Source organism: Harpegnathos saltator, unplaced genomic scaffold (genome assembly GCF_003227715.2).
Source record: "Harpegnathos saltator strain DR-91 unplaced genomic scaffold, Hsal_v8.6 scaffold425, whole genome shotgun sequence".
Classification (NCBI taxonomy): Eukaryota; Metazoa; Arthropoda; class Insecta; order Hymenoptera; family Formicidae; genus Harpegnathos; species Harpegnathos saltator.
In genome coordinates this window covers 927,501-947,295 of record NW_020230234.1, presented here as the reverse complement: position 1 = coordinate 947,295, position 19,795 = coordinate 927,501, and the positions used below count along the sequence as shown (strand labels likewise).

The 19,795-nt window shown below is 48.3% G+C and overlaps 1 protein-coding gene across 2 annotated transcripts in view; it reads right to left on the bottom strand.

The window, feature by feature from the left end:
- Positions 1–19,795, bottom strand: part of LOC105184251 (uncharacterized) — a 255,175-nt gene that overhangs the window by 41,318 nt on the left and 194,062 nt on the right. The gene's annotated exons all lie outside the window — the stretch shown is intronic.

Here is a 19,795-nt window from a genome sequence, read left to right as displayed (position 1 = left end):
AGGAAGCAGCTCGATCGAGAGAAGTCACGGACGGTCTTGGAAAACACGTTTCCGCGAAAGGATGTCTCAGAGAGAGAGAGAGAGAGAGAGAGAGAAAAAGGAAAAGAGAAAGAGAGAGTGCATGCGTGCGTGCGTGTGTGTGTGTGTGTATGTGTGTGTTGAGAGAAAGAAGAAAAGCCATGCCTCGAAGTTTCGCCTCCTGACAATGCCAGCCGCCACAATAACAAGAGTAGAGTAATCCTATTTCGGATAATGCGCGAAATTAATCGCGCAACCCGATAGCGTTAAGGCGATATAACTCGCGGGGAGCCGCGCGAGAGTATCGCTCAAGAGAGATCGCAATTACCGCGGCTTAATTAACTTCCGGTCGCGCAACATTAGCGAATCTTGAGGGGCGATTAATCGATATTCAATTTCGCATGACGCGCGTCTTCTGGCCGTGACACCGCGTGATCTTCGATCCGCCCGCGGGCTGATATTGTATGGATGATAATGACGACGACGACGACGACGACGACGACGATAATAATAACAATATATCGACGGCTGCGTGTAATATCGTTGTTCTTGCAAATGCCGCGGTATTACGAATGGTGAAATTCGCGCTCGCAGCGGACAACAAACGAGCGCGAGCATCGTTATATTTCGTGTTACGCGACGAAAATGAGAGAATCGCGGCGAAATGAAAGCGACATGTGAAAGCGCGCGCGCATTCAATAATATATCTACCTAATTTTTCCGGAATTCTCAAATACGCTTTATTTATCCACCGTGCTTCCGCCGATTGCGAAATTCCATGTGTTTTTGCAGTCCGTCGAATTACGTCGCGCCGAACACGTCGGGTTCATTCCGCAGGCGTGACGTTCCGGGGGACTCGGTCCGAGGGAGAAAGAGAGAGAGAGAGAGAGAGAGATAGAGAGAGGGAGTGAGAGACAATGAGAGGGCGGAAGGAATTCTTTTCAGCATCCTCTTGAAGAATTTCAATAAAAGCAGCACCGGCAGTCCGCCGATCGGTATTACATTTTGATATTACCTTTGTGATAACTATAGTGCGACCTATGCTACGTCGCCGACGACGTAGAACAATAATTCGACTTGACCTGATCGCGCATAAACACAGCCCGCATGAAATAATACGCGATTGAAGTTTAAACCCGCGCAGACGCGAGGCTTCGTCGAGTTGGAGTCGGCTCGAGAGCTCTCGGAATGGAGTATCTCGCGGGAGTACTCGACTCGCGTCTCTCTTCGCTCGAACTTGACCGAATCTTTTATACAAAGTATACAAACCGCGTAAATGTACGTAATGTTCGTAACATCCAGCGCGACACGATAGAAATTGAAATTTCTCCCTCGACATCGATTAATTTCGGCCAAACATCCCCCTTACGTTCAACGCGCGTTTACACACAGCCGCGCGTGATTGTTAATTGTGCGTCGAAGTGACGCAGCAAAATGTGTTGCTCGGCTTGATCATTTCATTGTCTAATCCCGACGCTTGAGACGATTTTCGTTCGGAAAGTTCCAGGTCCGCTGTCGCGCCGAGACGAAAACGATCGGAAAGAACGATAAAAGGATCGCCGAGAAAGCGGGAAATTATATATCGAAGATTGAACCCCCTCCGGGATCGGCCGAGGGAGAGCGGACGAAATTAAATCAAATTCGTCCCGATAACTATTACTTCCCCGCGGTGAATCACGCGACGGGGTGAATCACGTAACGGTACGCACGTGCTCCTCGCTCTCGCGCGGAAGAGGGTAGCTTTTCAACGATCAGTCGCAGCCACCCCTGCGAGCTACGGAGCGGCGGGAGCGGCGTTGTTTAATCCGGCGCGAACCGCGAGATGGGGACACGCGTCCGTGGCGATCAAGCAAGCGGCCAGTCCAAGGCCCTCGATAATCGTGTAATTGAATGCTAACGATGCTGAAATGTTGGTAGAACTCGCTCGACTGCTCCGCAAATATGCTCTTCGGTGTTTCACCAGCGCTGTGGACGGCGGCGATGGCGGACAGCCTGTTTGTGCGACCTGTGTTCTGTGCGTGCGTGCGCGTGCGCGCGCGCGCGCGCGTGTGTGTATGTGTGTGTGTGTGTGTGTGTGTACGTGTGCGCGCGCCCGTGAGAGGACGGGGGTTGCAATGTACTGCTAGACGGAGGTTACCGGATGCACAATGAACGAATGCTACGTGAATGAGAAGCAGACGGTAGCTCCGCGAAAGCGCCGTTTGATGAAAGCGATCGCGAAAGCGAACGAGTGGACTCGTGAAAATTCTTCCCGGCAACGGCCGGCCGATTCGGTGCTCGCGCTCGATTAAACGCCGCGGCCGCTTCCCCGCGGTACGGAAGTTTCTCAGGATTTTCCCAGATGCTGCATAGATCCCGATTGGAATTCCCAGATTTGCCCGAAAATTGGTTATCCAATTGCGATAACAATCACAATCTTGCAAATCGCAGCCTGAGCCCAGACGCACAGGCGTCTGGGGGTTCTCTGTCTAGAATCGAAACGGAAATACTCTCTGTGGGGGAACGTGCGCGCTTTTTTCTTCAATCGGTATATTTTTGTAGCATCGAGCGGGGAATCCCAGTTTTATATCATTTCTACTTTATTCGATAGAATAAAAAGAGACAACAGAAAACAATAGAATTCTAATGTGAAATGTGAAAGACCGAGGAGAATATCGGGAAAAGTTCGGATTTCTCACTTAGGACTCGTGTGCTTGGAACATTACACTTCTAACTCGAATCTGCGCGGCTTTCGGGAAATCGAACCGGCTCCCATTGAGATCCTAAGAAATTTTCCAAACGGGAAGGACGCTTCTCCGTCGCCGCTGCCTGCCACCGTCGTGAGCGGCGACGAGCTTCCGCGCGATGCATTCAGACGGTCGTAGTTGGCAACGCTTTCTTTCAACAGTAAGGATGGCTCTTGTCATCGTTAACTCGTCGCTGGAAAGGTCGGGTCTCCGCAAGAGACTCCTCGGTATCTACCGTTTTCCACGCGTCCTTTCCGCCGCCGGATGTTGCTCGACGTCGGAGAAACGAAATTGCGAGGCTGCTCTCGCGGCGTAAAATCGATCTCTCGTTCTCGACGTGTGTTCGCGAAGATGCGGCACGTCGGGCCAGAAAGAGAGGGAGAGAGAGAGAGAGAGAGAGAGAGAGAGAGAGAGAGAGTGAGCGAGCGAGCGAGCGCTCGCTACGAATCCACGTCGCGAGCTCAGTGTATCCAATTTTTCCGAATTTGGCCGGGACTCCTCGTCTCCGTTTGTGCGCGAACGTGCGTCTTCAGTGCGCGACTTTCGCAGGATCTTAAATGTTAAGTCGCTCCGGATCAGCCGCGTTCTCGGATTCGCCGTCGGATTCGTGTTTCGCACGACCGTTGCGGTGAGTTGTCAACTGTTTGTGCGGGAAAGAGGAATCTGGAATTTTCGATTTGAATATGAGCGATCGCATCCGTTAGACGTTAATATCCACGTTTGCGAGACGAGCGGCGCGACCGAACGCTTCGTTTTTGCCGTTTTTGCCGTTTTGAATATACGGCTGCAGTCTGGATCCTATTTTTACGGCGAATCACCGCGCATCACCGCGTCGCTCGAAACCTCACTTTGGGATTTGGGAGAGACTTTAACCTTTCGTTATCAACCGGGTTATGTTATGACCGCGCGAGAAGTACAAACGAAGTTTATTATACCTGATTTGCGTCCGACTGTCGCATTAGCTAGAAAAATAAGCCCCACCTATCTAGGTAGAAAATGCTATCGTAATAGGGAGTAAGAAGCTTTTTCTTGGTCATCCCGCGCGCGCCCGGCAATGTTTTTGTCCGGCTAAACAGGACTAATTAGACGAGGATTGCGAATTCTTGCGACTTTTTCCAACAGACCGCAAGCTAATGCCAGCTCTTGCTGTCGTTGACCAGAAGGCCGTAAAAAGACTCGCTCCGTCGTCGCGCATAAAGTTTAGCCTGCTTTATTGCGCTTCCTCCGCAATCGGTGCGCGCTGAAATGAAATCTACAAAGCCGACGCCGCACACCATGCGCGCTAATTACAGCAAAGACTGCGGAGGTAATAAATTAATTAATAATTCAAGCGTCGGGGATGTTCACTCGAGGGGCCGCCGATTCTCCCGAACAAGCTCGCAATCCGTTTTTCTCGGGGTGAAATTCCGCACGGGAAGCGCTCCGGGGAGCGACGTCGAGTCGTTCGAACGATTGTCGTGCGATTGTCCGCTCAAACTGTGCGCGCGACTCTCTCTCTCTCTCTCCGCGTTGCTGGATCGCCGAGCGAACATTTTCACCCGATATTCAACAGCGGGTCTGACGTATTCCTCCGTTACAGCAACAAATTCGCTCTAATCGATCGAAACATTCACTCTCGTACGGAGTCGCGGAATCCGCTCTAAGCCCGAGTGGAGCATTAAACTCCCGCGATTCCTAGCGGCGATATTGTCACTATAGCTCGGCGTGTGAAATATCGCTCGTTTTGAGTGAGATTTCACCCCGGGATTTCACTCACGGAGAACGAATGATAAACGATCGAGAAGCGAAGGTTTCTCGTGTATCAGGCATTACAGGCGACGGTAACAACGTCGCGCATTGTCGCGTCCCTTTGCGTTTCACAACACGCACGTAGTCGCACGTGCGGCCGGTCGCGGACGTATCACATTGGACTCGTCCTCGTATCACCCTACGTATACGAGAGAGAGAGAGAGAGAGAGAGAGAGAACGGGGGAGTGGGGGGAGAGAAAGGAGCAGACAGCGGCAGAGGAACTCGCGGGAGAGGAGGAGGAGGAGGGAAAGGGCGAGCGAGAGCACGCGCGTAGGAGGACGTCGCGTCAAAAATCTCGGCGAAATTGCGGCGGAAGAGACGGAAGCGCAATTCGGAATTAGTCCGAAGGGAGGTAAAACACTTGACGAAATAAAAGGAACGCAGCCGGTTCCAGCGGCTAAACCGCCGGAACCAGCGGGACGTACAGCGAAATGGAGTCAGCCGGGAATGACGATGGCGGATTAGCCCGCAGGCACGTGCTGCGGACACCATTCTCCACTTCGCTTGAGTGCTCGAAAATCACGTTCGCGCTGAACTCAGCTCGAAAACAGACTACGGCGATATTCGCGCGGGTGAATCGCGCGCGCGTCCCTCCGATGTTCCGGCTGCCCCTCGCAGAGACGGAGTGTGCGAGTCTCTTCGTCCTTCGTCGGCCGCCTCGCGCCTCGCCCTGTCGCAACCTTCGACGCGCCCGCGAGAGATCGATCCGTCTTTTTTCGAAGATCGGCGGCGCGTCGTCCTCTCCGCCGAAAGACCATTCCTCCCGTCCCGTGTCTCGCCCTCGTTTTCGCGCGATACCGCCGCGCCGCGCTATCGGCGGTAGGTGGGCCGGGGGTGCCCCGGCCAGACGGTCCTTTGGAGAGTTTGCGGAAGCGGTATGGGTGGCGCTGAGTTTAAGGGTGGTAATAAGGGTGACGTTCTGCGCAAAAACGTGCGAGCGATGAAACTCGAGTGGCAGTCGAGAGAAAAAGACAGAGGGAGAGACAGAGGGAGAGAGCGTCAACCACTTCGCAGTTTTCGAGGATTTGGCCGGGAACGCTGTCGCCGCCGCCGCCGCCGTCGCCGCCAGCTCTTACGTTCCCGGTGATTCTCGAGCGTGATCGATCGATTGGTGATTTACAGCTTAAGTTCTCTTTCCTTCTCCTCTCGTGCTCTCGTTTCTTGTTCTTTTCCTTTTCCCGTGAGCCAGCACGAGCCTCAATGCGCTCCTTCTCTCTCGCTCCCGCTGCGCGTCGCTCTCTCACGCCGCGGAAATCAACTCCCGCTGATTAGCGCGAGCCACGTGTCCTGTCGGCTGTCAGAACGGGGGTTAGGTCTTCTTATAGCGGCCATTATGAGCCGGTAACAAGTTCGGATTTGGAGTTATTGCGTCTCGAGCTAAGGAGGGATACCTCCTCGGGTCCGGCGATGCTTAAGAGGAACGAGGCGGCACGATGTTCGAGATAGCAGAAATTCAAAAGGGGAAGCGGCTATCTCCTTCCTCTTCTCTCTCGTATTTGATTATTTATCACTGATATCGGGCTGCTTAATAAGAGAACTCCATATAATGTGGTCTTTAGGTTTAAAAATAACGTTCAGTAGAATTTAATCCACTGTCTGACTTTAATCAGGAAATGAATCAAGGCTATGAATCAAGAACCTAATCAATGTCTGACTGAGGGATAAAATTTGATTGCAATACATAATACATAAAATATAATCTACAATTTAACTAGAATTTAACCGGAATCTAGTATTTTTGTGGAAAGAATAATATCTTTGAGAGAAAAAGTGTTGTGTGCGAAACATGTTGTGTTTCAGCCCGATATTTATTCAGTGCTCTGCAAAATGCCGATTCTTACCGGAAGCACGTGCGCGAGCGCGAGAGAGATGGAGAATTAGTACGTTCTCCATGCGCGGTCGATACGATAATAAGGATGATCGCGAATCGCGAAACCTCGCGAACTACCGCGTTGCGCTCGTAACTATCGTTCAACTTCCCACACAACGTCACGGTTTTAATAATCTACATCAAGTTGAAAATACTCCTCGATGCGATCTATTTAATAACTTACTGTTGTTTGTACTGCGATTAAGGCGGAGCGAATTTCCAAATTGACTCAAACCGGTGGTATCCGATAAATCTGGACGAAGGCTGATATCGAGTTGCCACTCGCCCTTCCCTTCCTAACTCTCTCTTTCTCTCTCTCTCTCTCTCTCTCTCTCATCCCTGCTCCTCGTTATTCGATAATATTTATTCGAAGTATCTCGTTTCGGCCCAGCGCGAATGCGGGAAGAAGTACAGCGCGACTCGTATGTTGGCTCGAACTGCATTGGGATATTAACTATACGCATGTCAGTAATCAATGTTTAACACGTGGCCGGGACGGGGGATGGGGGTTTACCAAGTTATGTCGCGGTTTGCGGTGCACCAAAGGCTATCGCACACCACATTCAGATGCGCACGCGCGCATACGCCAGCGATATATTGCGTGCGAGGCAACACATAACATTATCGAATTCTTGCTCGCGACCAATGCCTTCTCTGTGCCTGCATTAATTTTATATGCATAAAAACGAGTTTCCATCGGAGCCCCCCAACGATTGAAGGAATCGAGAGACGGAAGCGGAGAGAAGAAGTTGAAATTAAGTCAAGATGAAATGTCGATATTGCGGATAGTATTTAAAGGAAATAACTGTTTTCACAACCTTCTAAAAATCGCTCGACTTTGCTCGAATTTGATGCTATTTAAAAGGGATTGATATCTTTTGCGATATGTGTACCGCAAAAATTCGAAATCCGAAAATTGCTCGACTTAAATTCTCTTTCGGACAAATCGAGGAATGGAAGATTCTCGTGAAATGCGAACGTCAGGGGAAGATTGTTTCAACATTAACATTCATCAAATCTGCTGACATATTTTCCGTCTAAATGTCGGAGTGGGAAATATCGGCGAACGGCACTTAGGCGAAACGGCGATTTTTAAAACGCGCGATAATGTCAGCAGGATACGTCGACAGGATAATGGTGCGTGCCAGCGACGTTAATTACGTTCCTACGGCGTTTGCAAGTATAATTTTCGAATGTCGACACGCATACGCGTTGCGAGAGCGTGCCCCCTATGCAGATTTATATTCCACGGAAGCGGAATAATAAGAATTCTCGTGCCGCTCCCGTATCAATTCGACTCGCCTCAACATCGATTCTTTCCGCTGGCAACGTGACGTGCAAGAAAACTCCTTAAGTTGTTGATAAAAAGGAACTTCGCGAGAATCCATCGGAAAGGAAAGCGTGGGTAAGATCGATTGAAAAATGAGCCGCGCGGCCGGGATTTGTCGCGCTTTAGAGATATGTCCTGTGGAAACGTTTCGCGTGAAAATCCTAGTCCCGGCAAAACCGGCGGAAAAATTAACGTTTAAACGTATTCGGGCCGGTCGATTCTCCCGCGAGTTGAAAGTTCAAAAATATACGAAAATCAACGCGAGAAAACATATCTTGCCAGGTTAACACGAGTCTGATGTATTTTCAATCGAATCGATAAAAACAGAATCTTCGTCTCTTAGAGCCAGACTTGGCTTGATTCACTTGTTGTCGCATTAAACTCGCACTAATCTCTTTCTGCGTGAAATCTGCGAAATTCGAGCACCCTGATAACCCTGAAGTATTGAAGAGATAGCTCAGTGTTCAATAATTCAAGAGATCCGAAAGATTTTATCTTTTGCTCTCTCCCTGTTTGTGAAATTCGTGTACGTAGAGAAAAGCGGGGAAGAATGACAGACCTGAAGAGTGGAAACGGCGCGGCAATAACTGCGAATGCAAAACGAAACGCCGCTGCAGCACGGAATTTGCAGGAACGCGACACCTCGTAAGGGGCGACATTACTGGAATAAAATTTTTTGAGTTACATTTAATCTCGGCAATAACCGGCGTTGTTTGGCTGATTGTATCGGCTGTAAACGAGAGCGCGGGCGGATATAATGCGCTTGGCCCCGGAACGACCCGAACTAGGGAAGCACATTAATATACCTAATGGTACTCCGGAACTTGGCTCCGGCCACCCCCCCCGAGACAAAACTCCCTTAATTGTGCCACTTCCGTTGGAGCGAAAATTCAGCCGGTAACCGCGTTCACCTGCCGAGATTATCAGGCAACACCTGACGGGCCGCTGCGTCCGTCAATAGATAATGTCGGAAAATAACGAGTCGCTCGCGGTCGAAATCACGCCGGCGTGATGAAAATCTCCCTGCGCGAAACGATCTCGGACGGCACCATCGATCGCGTATGTACTCGAAATTTTCGCGGCTGCTTCGCGCGTGGCGAGGAATCGATTTCTGATAATACTCAACGGATCCTGCACGGGGAGAATATTACAGCACTCTTCTGTCTAAACTTTTTCGAATTTTGCCGTGTTTCCTGACTGAGTGGAAATAGACCGTCGGCACTTTGTCTCGTTAAGGAACTTGGTTTTCACTAGCAAACTTTTTAACAGCAGGCTTCAGCTTCTAGAATGTAAATGACACGTATGAAGCGATAAAAGACAATAAATAAAGCGGAAAGTCGATACGGTAACTTTTGCTACCAAATCCCTTCTTCGTGCACAAATTCGAACATGTTGAAGAAAAAGGGGAAGGATGGGATAGTCCGAGAAACTCGCGAATTTGAAGGTTCCGCGGTTCTCGGACCGAGGGAGAGAAAGAGAGAGAGAGAGCGAGAGAGAGAGAAAGAATTCCAGAGAGAGCTCTCCGAAATCCTCGAATTCCAAACTGGGAAGATCTCGTGTATACACGCGCACTTGACGAATCCGCTCTCCGCGAAATTCGGAGATCGATATGAGAGAAGAATGCAAGGAGAGAGTTGCGCGAGGAGAGCGGGAGGGGAGGCAAAAATTTAAAAGTAGAGAAGCCCAAGATTTACGATTCGCTCGGCCCGCGCGTCGGCACGAACGGCACCGAACAATGTTCTTTCGTATTGTTATGGGCGAAAAATCATGTTGGCCGGCGAAAATATTGCCCATTGCCGAGCCCTCGTGTCACTTCCACGGCACCATTTAGTAACCCCCAACCCCTCGTCTGTCTTCATCATTTATTCTCCGAGGGTGGCGTAATAAAGCTCGGTAGATATCAAGCCCGATAGAAGTCGGCGTAGCTGCAAAACGATCCCCGTGACTCGCTTATCCGGTCTTGTATGTAAATGTTGACATGTTTTCTGAAGCTGGAAACACATACACATACACGTACACACATAGACGCGACGGGCACACGCACACACGGTGACACACCTGCGCGCATGCCGCAAAAGGAAAGTCGTGTTATCTCATGTAAATCTTCACGGTAGCGCGATAAGCGTGAATTTCACCGCTCGCTTATTAATATTTATGTCCGGCGTTAAAGGGGTTGGCGAGGGCGAGCCAACCGTCTACAGGCCACTTCAAAAGACGCCGGCTCTATTCTTTCTCGGCTGGTTCTCTCGAAACGGAACGGATCAGAGCGCGTCTTACGCGACAGAATAAGAAAACTTGAGGATTAATCGCGAAAAAAACAAGAGAACTCGACAACAAGGAAAAACGATTATCCCGTTTTAATTTCGTTCTAACTAACCAAAGTTTCTCATATTCTTAACGGGGCTCATCTTAATTTAAATTTGAAATCATCGACCGTTCGAAATCATTGAGCGGAGAAGCGACTTATTCGGCGGTTGAAAGACACAAGAACGAGCGCGTTCGTGGAGTTAATATTTTGAAAAGTTGATGAAAAACAAAAGCGACAACAGAACTATTCGATTACAGAACGAAGCAGCGGAGTTTTTGCGGTATCTCGATATATTAAACGGAGATTAAACGCGATGAAACGGAAAATACCCCGGATGGCAACAAATTGCACACACGCTTAATTCGCAAATAATTATTCCGGTCGTTCGTCTGAGAAACACGCGAAACTATTTCAAACCGCGGGAGGAAGTCTCGCTCTACAAAATGCACTGCGTTACTATGCACCCTGCTGCAACGAGTAAACCTAATTTACACAAACCGCAGGAAATGAACGCACGGAGGGGATGAAAGAGAGAGGAAAGGAACGCGAGAGAGCAGAGAGAGAGAGAGAGAGAGGGGGGACATGTTAAGGCCGTGCCTCCATCCGCAAGGATAATGCGGCTTCTTTTTTCGGCGCGGGATTAACGCCTCGTCGTTCAAGTTGGTAGACGTTGATACCTATCATCATCTACCGGGTATCTCGAAGTGACTGTTAACGTTGCTTCGCGTTCGTTAACCTTTGCCACGTGTGAAATGCGTTTTAACGACGATATTTCGATCGCGTGTGACGGAATTGGCGCTGAGTCTGAACGAGTTCGATAGTTCTTTAATTATCGGTAATTTCTTAATTGCGCTACGTGAAATATTGACGAATGGATGAAGCAAAGTTCAAGAATGAAAATAAACGACAGAAGCTTTTGTCACTTTAATCTCCAAGAGCGCTCTACAGAGAATTACACGAAAGTATCGCCTCTTTTTTTATCTCAATTGTTATATCGTGCATTTAGCGCATATTTACGTGACATATGTATGCATCGCGCTTCGGATAATCCTTAACATTTTGCAAAATTTGATTGTTAACCAGCCGGTAAACGAGGTGTGGCAGTCGATAAATTCCGTGATAAACAAAAGTAAACAGATATTAACCACGACTTGAAAGGAGAAAGAGAAAAAGAGAAGCAAAAAAGTTGAGCGCAGTTTGTACCTGGTTTATATACCTTTTTACATCATTTTTTGTTCAGTTGGTATCTCACAAATTAGGAAAAAAGCGGAAATACAACATCAATTTCAATTAGTTGGTGACACGTCACTTTTGCTTCCCATCTACAATATTACAGAATTTCGTAATTAATGTCTCGGCAAAATTACGTCGATGCGACGTAGGAATTCCTTATTTTGCCTCGAGATTCGATTCTATCTAAAAAAATATTTTAATCACATTTAATCAGAGAAGCGTCACTTTTTTTCTACCTCTATTACAAACTTTCATAATTAATGTCTCGGTAATAAGTAAAGATACGTTGATGCGAAAAGGTTGCGCATAGATTGGTAATTTGGTGTCTCTCTAGATTTTATCTTAACTACGGATATTTCGATCGCATTTTCTCGCAGAAGCGTTACTCTTGCATCAATCCTGACAAAATTTCATTACTAACGTCTTCGGTAATGAGATAACACATCCAAGCGAAATTCGTTACATACCGCTCTGCAGATTTCGTCTTACTTTATAAATATTCGCATCGCAAATGGTTTGGTGATATGATTGATCATTATTTAACCAATCAACTAACATTACTGATGAGTAAATCAAATCGCCAATTAAACTGGGACACTGCCTCATCTTCTGAACAACATCTGTGCGTTTATTAGGAGCGCGAAAGTCTAAGCTTTCCAACGAGCCGTTCCCGAAGTCTCTATGATTGCTGGGAACAAAACTATGAGCGATCGTATCGAGTCGCGCGCTTCAGATCGCCGGCGCTATCGATAGCGCGAGTCAATGGCGCCTGCTCGCTCGCACAATGTGCAGGCGGGAGAGAGACCGTGCAACACTACGCGCGCGGTTACGCTGCGCGGTCCGGACCTACCCCCACCATCACGTGCCGCTCGGGCGACGCGGTCCGTTTCCCCCCTCCCTCGACGTGCCGCTCGGGCCAAGCGGTCCGTCCCCCTCTCCCTCGACGTGCGAGCGAGACAGCCGGCCGAGCACGTGCGCGTCGATCACGCTCGGCTATGCGGTCGCGTTCGCCTCGTGAGCAGCTCAATCATTCGTAGCTCGGTTATAGCTACCAAGCCAAGTCGATGGGGTCGAAAAAGAATTTACGATTTTGTCCTTAAAATCGGTCTCTTAATTTATAGCTTAACTGTGCGGAAAGTCAACACTCAGCGTTGATTTTGATTTGCTTGATCTTATTTGCTAATGTTCCGTTTATAATCAAGTGGACAAGTGGCGATTTATCTCCTTTACGGATTTGTGAATTGAACAAATTTGATTTATTAGGAACTTATTCACTACGTGAATATCTCGTTAGCTATATTGATGCAAGTCGTACGAAAATTATTTTTACTTTTAGATACGATTCTACTTACAGATATTTCGATCGCACTCAATTTGTGTTGATCTACTTTCATAATTAAGTTAGTTTCGCTTACGTGTAAAAATAACGTTGCGGGATTGCACGAAAATGTCGTATTTCAGTTCTGCTGTTATTCTATTTACGTTTCGATTGCTTCCAGTTGTCGATGCGCCCTCTTTGCATCAACCTATTATGTAAATTTTCATTATCGTTAACAGTTAATCGGAATAAATAAGCACAAGGGTCCCTTGATATTATTCAAGAGAGCGTTGTACGTATCCGTTTTGCACCTCCTTTCAAGTTGTTTGTACCGCAAATGATTCCGGACTACAACTCTTTCGGGATATGTCAAAGGTGGAAGTTTTCCATTTTTTGAGGACTTCCAAAGAGCCGACGTCATTTGAAAGAGCATCGTTCGTGCCGAAACGAGGTGAAAGGCGTTAAAAGTGAGGCAAAAGCGAACTGTACTCAAAATCATTTTCTTTTTCCTTTTTCGTTTAAGTCGCACGCGCCACGTCGCGCGCTGGTCACGGAAATAAATTAACCGGAATGAAAAAGCACGGGTTGTTAAAATTTCGGCGCTTGCCGCATGATTCGCTAAAAATCTGCAATCACGTGATCCCGATGAGGGCGGCAAGAGGATTAACGGACGGACAATGAACGAACAATCCTACTTGAATGGCATGCTGAAGCGTACTCGAAACCGAGCCGAACAATTCACGCGTAATTCTCGTAACTGCGATATTCGCATTTCGCTGCGATTTCTGTCTCGACGAGGTCGGATCTCGCTCTCCAGCCGTTTCCGAAGATTCTCCCTTAAGGCTCTCGCCGGTAATTCAACTCGTGAAGCGCAATTCGCAGAATAATAAACTGCCGTTGCCGGCGCGGCGCTCCCGCGACATTTTCGTCTCGCTTGGCATATTCGATTATGCGATTATCTGACTTATCGTCACGCTTTAATCTCATCGCGCTCATTACATCGAAGAAATCGCCGCGCCGTTCTGCGAAAAATTCTCACGTATACGAGGTGTCCGATATTTTATCTATTTATATGGAAGGCGGAGAGTCGACGTAATATATATATCGTTCAAGAAATGCCTTCCGCGCAACGCGGCAGACAAGCCGTCGGTGAGAAAATAACGTTTATCCCGTTTATCTGGAATATACTTTTCGCAGCAAAGGGCAGGAATTACACTCGATCCCGCGGTGTGTTTAAAGTGTCGGAGCGTATCTTCCGCGCTCTTTTACCACTAAGATATAATTACTTAAGAGAAAATATAAAGCGAAACTGTGTGCGCGCGCGCGCGCGCGCGATCTGTACGGGGTCAAGTTATTATCCCTGTAATTAAATGCCGCAACGACGGGGCTGGGGCGAAAAGAAAAGAGAGAAAGCGGGCAAAGCTCCGCTGTCTATAACGGCGTTTCAACCGTGGGACACCCGGTACAGGTCGCTGCATTAAGCGCCGCTCGCTGCGCAGCGCAGCGCAGCGCCGCGCCGCGCCGCGCCGGACTAATTGGGAGCGGTTAATGAGGTGACGCATTTTTATTGTTCTTCTGGCTTGTTAAGCGACCTGTTTGCTTCCGTAACACGTACGCCGGCAGGCCCCCGGGAAGGCGGCACGAATAGCCCGTGGAATCCCGCGGATATCCTGAAATTGTCCCGAATACCTCGCGCGAATCCCGGAAACGCCGGCGGAATATTTTTCGCGGCGACGCCGACCCGCCGGATTATCGACATCGGCGCGATACACAACGCGCGAATCCGCCACATATTCACACACGTCTTTCCCCACCTCCCCCCCCTCGCGCTCCTTTCTCCCTTACCCGTCCGCCTGCTCCCTTCTATTCCGGCGAACAAACGAACGCGCGCGTGTTTCCGTCCGAGAATTCTCATAATTAAATCAATTTAACAAATCGAAATAAATGGAAAGACGACGGCGTTATCCCGGGGCCACGGGGGTTGCTCGGGATGAGGCAGGGTGGAAGGGGACGCAGGTTCCGCGCGAGAGCACGGAACGTTTTAGCGGATATACCGTCGCGGCTGGGCGATGTTATGCAGAAATAAATTAACTCTCCCGCCAAGTAATACTTTTGAGTGAATTAAGTTGAAAAGTTCAACTGTGTGCGTGTCGCGCGCAAATTAATAATATTACGGACGCCGCGTTAGTTTTCTATCCTTCCCCCCCCCTCTTTCTTCTCTCTCTCTCTCTCTCTCTCTCTCTCTCTCTCTCTCTCTCCCTGAATATATTTTCTCAACATACGAGAAATGCGCGAGACGCGTGACGCATCTCTGTGATTAGCTTCGCCATAATAAATGTTAATATTTTCCCGCAAAAGAGTCAATACGCCAGGGAATTAATTATTTCATGCGGAATATCTTCCTCGCAAATCTTGCCGCGGTTCGCGGGGATGCAGCGGAGGGTTTTTCTGGACGGCTCGCGACAATTCGGCTGTCGTGCGGAGAGGAGCTGTCTCGGATAATTTATAAAACAGTCCCGCGGATTTTCTACGCGTCTCCACACACACACACACACACACACAAGCGATAATAGTTTCGGAGTCGACGGGGAGTCGCGAGCAACGCGAAACACCGTCGTTATGCAAAAACGTCCGCGGTGCAATGAATAACGAACATAAATGTGGACACGCGAAAGTTTAAAATATATACGAACATTTATCACACGGAGCGCGCGCGGAGAATATCGAATAGCCGAGGAATTACATTGTAATAAATAAACACGCACGCTTGTGCGCGCGAGCGACTTGATTGGTTCTCGCGTTTGCATCTAAATGATTCGTTCCAGCCGATAGCAGATCGGCACTCTTGCCCCCGAATGACGCGCATGATTCCTCGAATGTTACTTCAATCTTCTTTCTAATTCAGAGCTTCGCGCTCTATGCCGGCTCACCTGCAACACCTGCTCGCGCAGTTTGTCGGTCGGTTCTTTTTTCAGTTTTGCGGGTCAACTTATTTTTGCATAACGTCATCCATTCGGGATGCGCTCCATTTCGTAACACCATAAAAATGAATTATGAGCACGTATCGCGACCTACTTTCGCGTTTTTCTATAGTTTACGTTAAATGCATGCAAATCTAGGCATATTCCTCTCAACAAAATATTACCTAAAATCTTTACACGCACGCGCGCGCAGGTGAAGACCGATTCCAAGCAGAATTCCTTTTTGCAGTCGTAATAATCGTTAGATTAACGATTTTTCCTTCCGATCGGACAACGAAAGAGAGACCGAGGGAATTCTGAGCGATATCCGAGTTAAACGAGAATCCAACACACGTTGCCCGAACGATAACGAAACACCTTGTATACGTATAAGCCATTTTATTTATTAAAAAAGAAACGAATTCCTCAGCCGCGTACTGTTGTGCAACGCTCGCGTTGTACGATAATCCTTATTTTTCTTTCTCCCTCTTTCTCTCTCTCTCTCTCTCTCTCTCTCTCTCTCTCTCTCTCTCTCTCTCTCTCTCTTTCTCTCTCTCTACCTCTCTTTTGTCTTTTTTCCTCGAAAGTGGTTTTTGACGCACGGTATTCGGCGAGGACTCGCACAGGCCGGATTTTCTGGTCAGGATGAGGACGCGGGAGATTGACGGCTGCATTAAAAGGACGACAGGCGAAGGACTTGGAAAATCCGCGCGCAGATATTACGCGACGTTCTCGAGGTTGTCGTGTTTTTCTATCGTGCTTCGCGAGACTCCGCGCACTCCAAAAATTCGATTCGATTCGATTCGATCGCGCGAGCAGGAGTTTATCCGTGGATTCGTACATGTTTGATGTAGATCGAGGTTAGTTTTTAATCCGAGAGAGGTCCGCGTAGCTCGAAAGAGGTTCGCGGATAGATTTCACGGTGCCTGTGAGAAGCCGGATGTGAAAAAAAGAAGAACCGGGGAAAACAATTACACCTTTGCACTCGCTTCAACTTCCGCTGAAATTGTTGTTCGCTATCGACAGGACAAATTTGGTAACATTTTCTCGTTAATATTTCTGTTTCCCCGTGTTCCTTTTTTGTTAACGTCTCGACGTATATGAAACAAAATATATCGGAGGTAATATTTTACGCGCGCTCGTTTCGACGTTTCGATAACTGCATTCTGATGTAATTGGTTTTACGTGTGATTTTATATGCATTTTATTTCATGCATTTAACAGCATTATTTTAAGAGGGGAGGGGAGAGGTGGAAAAGAGAGAAGAGCGTCAAAGGCTTTGCGGCCGCTCCGGTAAAGGGCGAGTCGCGCGACGCATAAGAGGGTTAAAAACCACCGATAGAGACGGCTCCATATTAACTCTCGCACGGTAATTTAACGATTTTCTTTTGTTCCCTCCGCCGACGGCGCGTTGTGTGTTTGAACGAAGCACCGAGGGATTAAATAAGTCGGCTGTATAGTTTCGGGTAGTGTAACTTTAATTCCCCTGCGAATGCCAAGTTCTGTCGGTGCTTAACGTATGTTATCCCATCCTTAAATGCAGGAAAAGTGCTGTGAACCGCTACATTTTACCATGAATATATAGGGTCGTTCTTTATTGCCGATACATGCGGGAATATGGTGATTCTGGAAAAAAATGAAAAAAAAAATAGGTCTCGAGATAAAGTAGAATAAAATTCTCGCGCGTGACGTGTTGCACTTTTTTTTCCCCCGGCGAATCGAAATTGGAAATTCGATAACACGTTTCATCACAGCCCTTCAAGCTCGAGCGATTATCAAGATATAAACGCGCGAAAAGGATTCGGCGTCGCATTAAAACAAAAGAGACAATAGAAACCGTTTCGTCGCGAACTGCGGCATCGTTGCTGAAAGTCGTGCAACTTCGACACAGAGAGAAGTCCTTGCTGATTTTTCAACTTCTCCATTTTTTAATTCGACCATCCGTTTGTTGCCGCATGTTTGTGTCCGTCGGGAACAAACGCGAAAACTTTGCGCAAAAAATCTCGCCGAATTACCGATTCTTGTCTCCATTTAGTTGCGTAGGTCTTGCCAGGAAGATGCGCGTCTGAAAGCTTCAGTTGCTTATCACTTGACATTTAGACACTGGTATCGTCCTTGTCGAAACATGTTCCTGTTTCTGTGGATTTTCTTGAAGATTCCGCGTCGGAATTACACCGTTGAGAACGATCGAAAATTGGCGTCGATTAAACGGGCGCGCTCGGGAATTGTCGAGTTCTCTCATACACTCTCTCTCTCTCTCTCTCTCTCTCCCTCTCTCTCTCTCTCTCTCTCCCTCTAGTCTCCAAGAAAAAAGAAGTGAGAGAGGGAGAAGATGGGGGAGAGGGAGAAAGCGAGGCGCTGGTAAAAGAACGAAAATGGGGGAAAGAGATGCGGGGGCGACTTAGTTCGTGAAAAGGTATCGACGTTTCCCACGACGCTATCTGTCGCGGATAATGCATCAGCCCGCTGCAAAATATCTCCGCCACGTCCATTCTTACCTCTCACGGCAAATACTTGGCGTGTCGAGTACCGAGCCAGATTACCGGAAACATAGCCGCAATTAAATTCTTAGCCGAAGGTGAAATAAAACACCCTCTTCCGTGGTGCCGATATTTTAACGGTCATTCGCACGAGGGTGCAAAAAAGAAAAAAAAAAGAGAGAAGGAAAGAGAAGAGGAAAGAAAAGCTCGGTGGTATTATATGCGCGCGTTGAGCGCTCGTGACGCACGAAATATCGAGAAATTATGAGACCGGGCTCTTTCCCAGCCGGCGGCTCTTTACAGAAAGGAGGAACAAATTCGCACGCGCACGCGCGCGCGCGTGCAATCGAGGCGAGTTCGTTTCTTTCTCTTTTTTTTGTTTTCTTTTTTCTTTCTTAATAATGAATTGAGCGTTTTAGGTCGGGATAAATCGGGTTTGTATAATTAGCCGGCCATATAAATGAGGCAGTTTTCACCGCACTGTCCACACAATGTGACAGGTAACAATTAATTATTTAATACGCGAAGCTGCGACCCGATTAATTACTTACGGATCTCTCAAAATAATCCCTGCGATCGAAAATACGCACGGAGTGAAAAACAATACACGTATTAAGCTAAATAGGCTCACCGCTGTAAATAGCATTACAGAAAATTACGGATTTTTATTTAGCTCGTCTGTCGTGATCGATCACTTTGCATCGCCTTCGCGAGCCGACACGCCGATTCAGTTTTCGTCGCTCGTCCAGTCGCAAACTCTTTCTCTCCCCCTCCTCTCTCTTCCTCTCTTCCTCCCTCTCCGCCTGTACGCGCGATTCGGCGCGATTACGGTACCCCGTCCTTCTTTTTTGTTCTTGTTCTTTTCATTCAACGCGTATGTCTCGCGTGCAAACATGCGAGCACTCGCTCTCGTGAATTCGCGGTCACGTTCCGCGCGTAAAATACGCTCTCGGCGCTTTCGGGTTTATACATCGAGTTTAGGGTTCGTTCGTCGGCACCTTAAGGCCGCGAGGATAAAGCGGTCCTTCGAACGAAACCGCCTCTCACTCGAAGATTTATGCGCGCCGCGCCGGGGAAAAATCGAGCAGATAAGATGAGATGGCGCAAGTACGTGCCAGCGGAAGAAGACGCGCGCGCGCGCGCCTTGGTGGAAGCTACTTGTGTAGTAGATTGTCAGCGAATTTGTAGGAACGTGTGCGCGCGCGCGCGCGCGTGGAGGCTTCTTCGTGTTGCCAGCTGTTACACGTATACAGGGTGTTAACCCCTTAATTAATGCGATGCGGAGTCAGACAGCCGGCGAGATCGCGCGGCGCGCCGGCTTGACGAAGATCTGCGATCTTTTGTGAAACACCGTGCCGCCCGGAGATTTGATTAAAAGAATGTACCAGGCCTAATCGGCTATGCGGCATGAGTCGGAAGAAGCCTGCTCTCCGAAGGGGATCAAAGTCCCAACTCAAAAGCGACGAGCGCGCGCTGCTTCCTCTCTCCCTTCTCGTAAGTCGGCTGCTTTCTGATCAGACATGGGGTGAGCCCAAATCCGAGGTAGCTCGGCAAGTCGTAAAAAGAGTAAAAGAAAGTGAGTAGTCACACAAAGAGGAGCATAAAAGATTCGCACTGATATATAATACCCAGCGTCACTCGAGTTAGCCGCGGAGATGAAAGATCGAAGAGTTTCGCTTCGTTTTTAACGAGCCTTTCTCTCCCTCCCTCTCTCTCTCTCTCTCTCTCTCTCTCTCTCTCTCTCTCTCTCTCTCTCTCTCTCT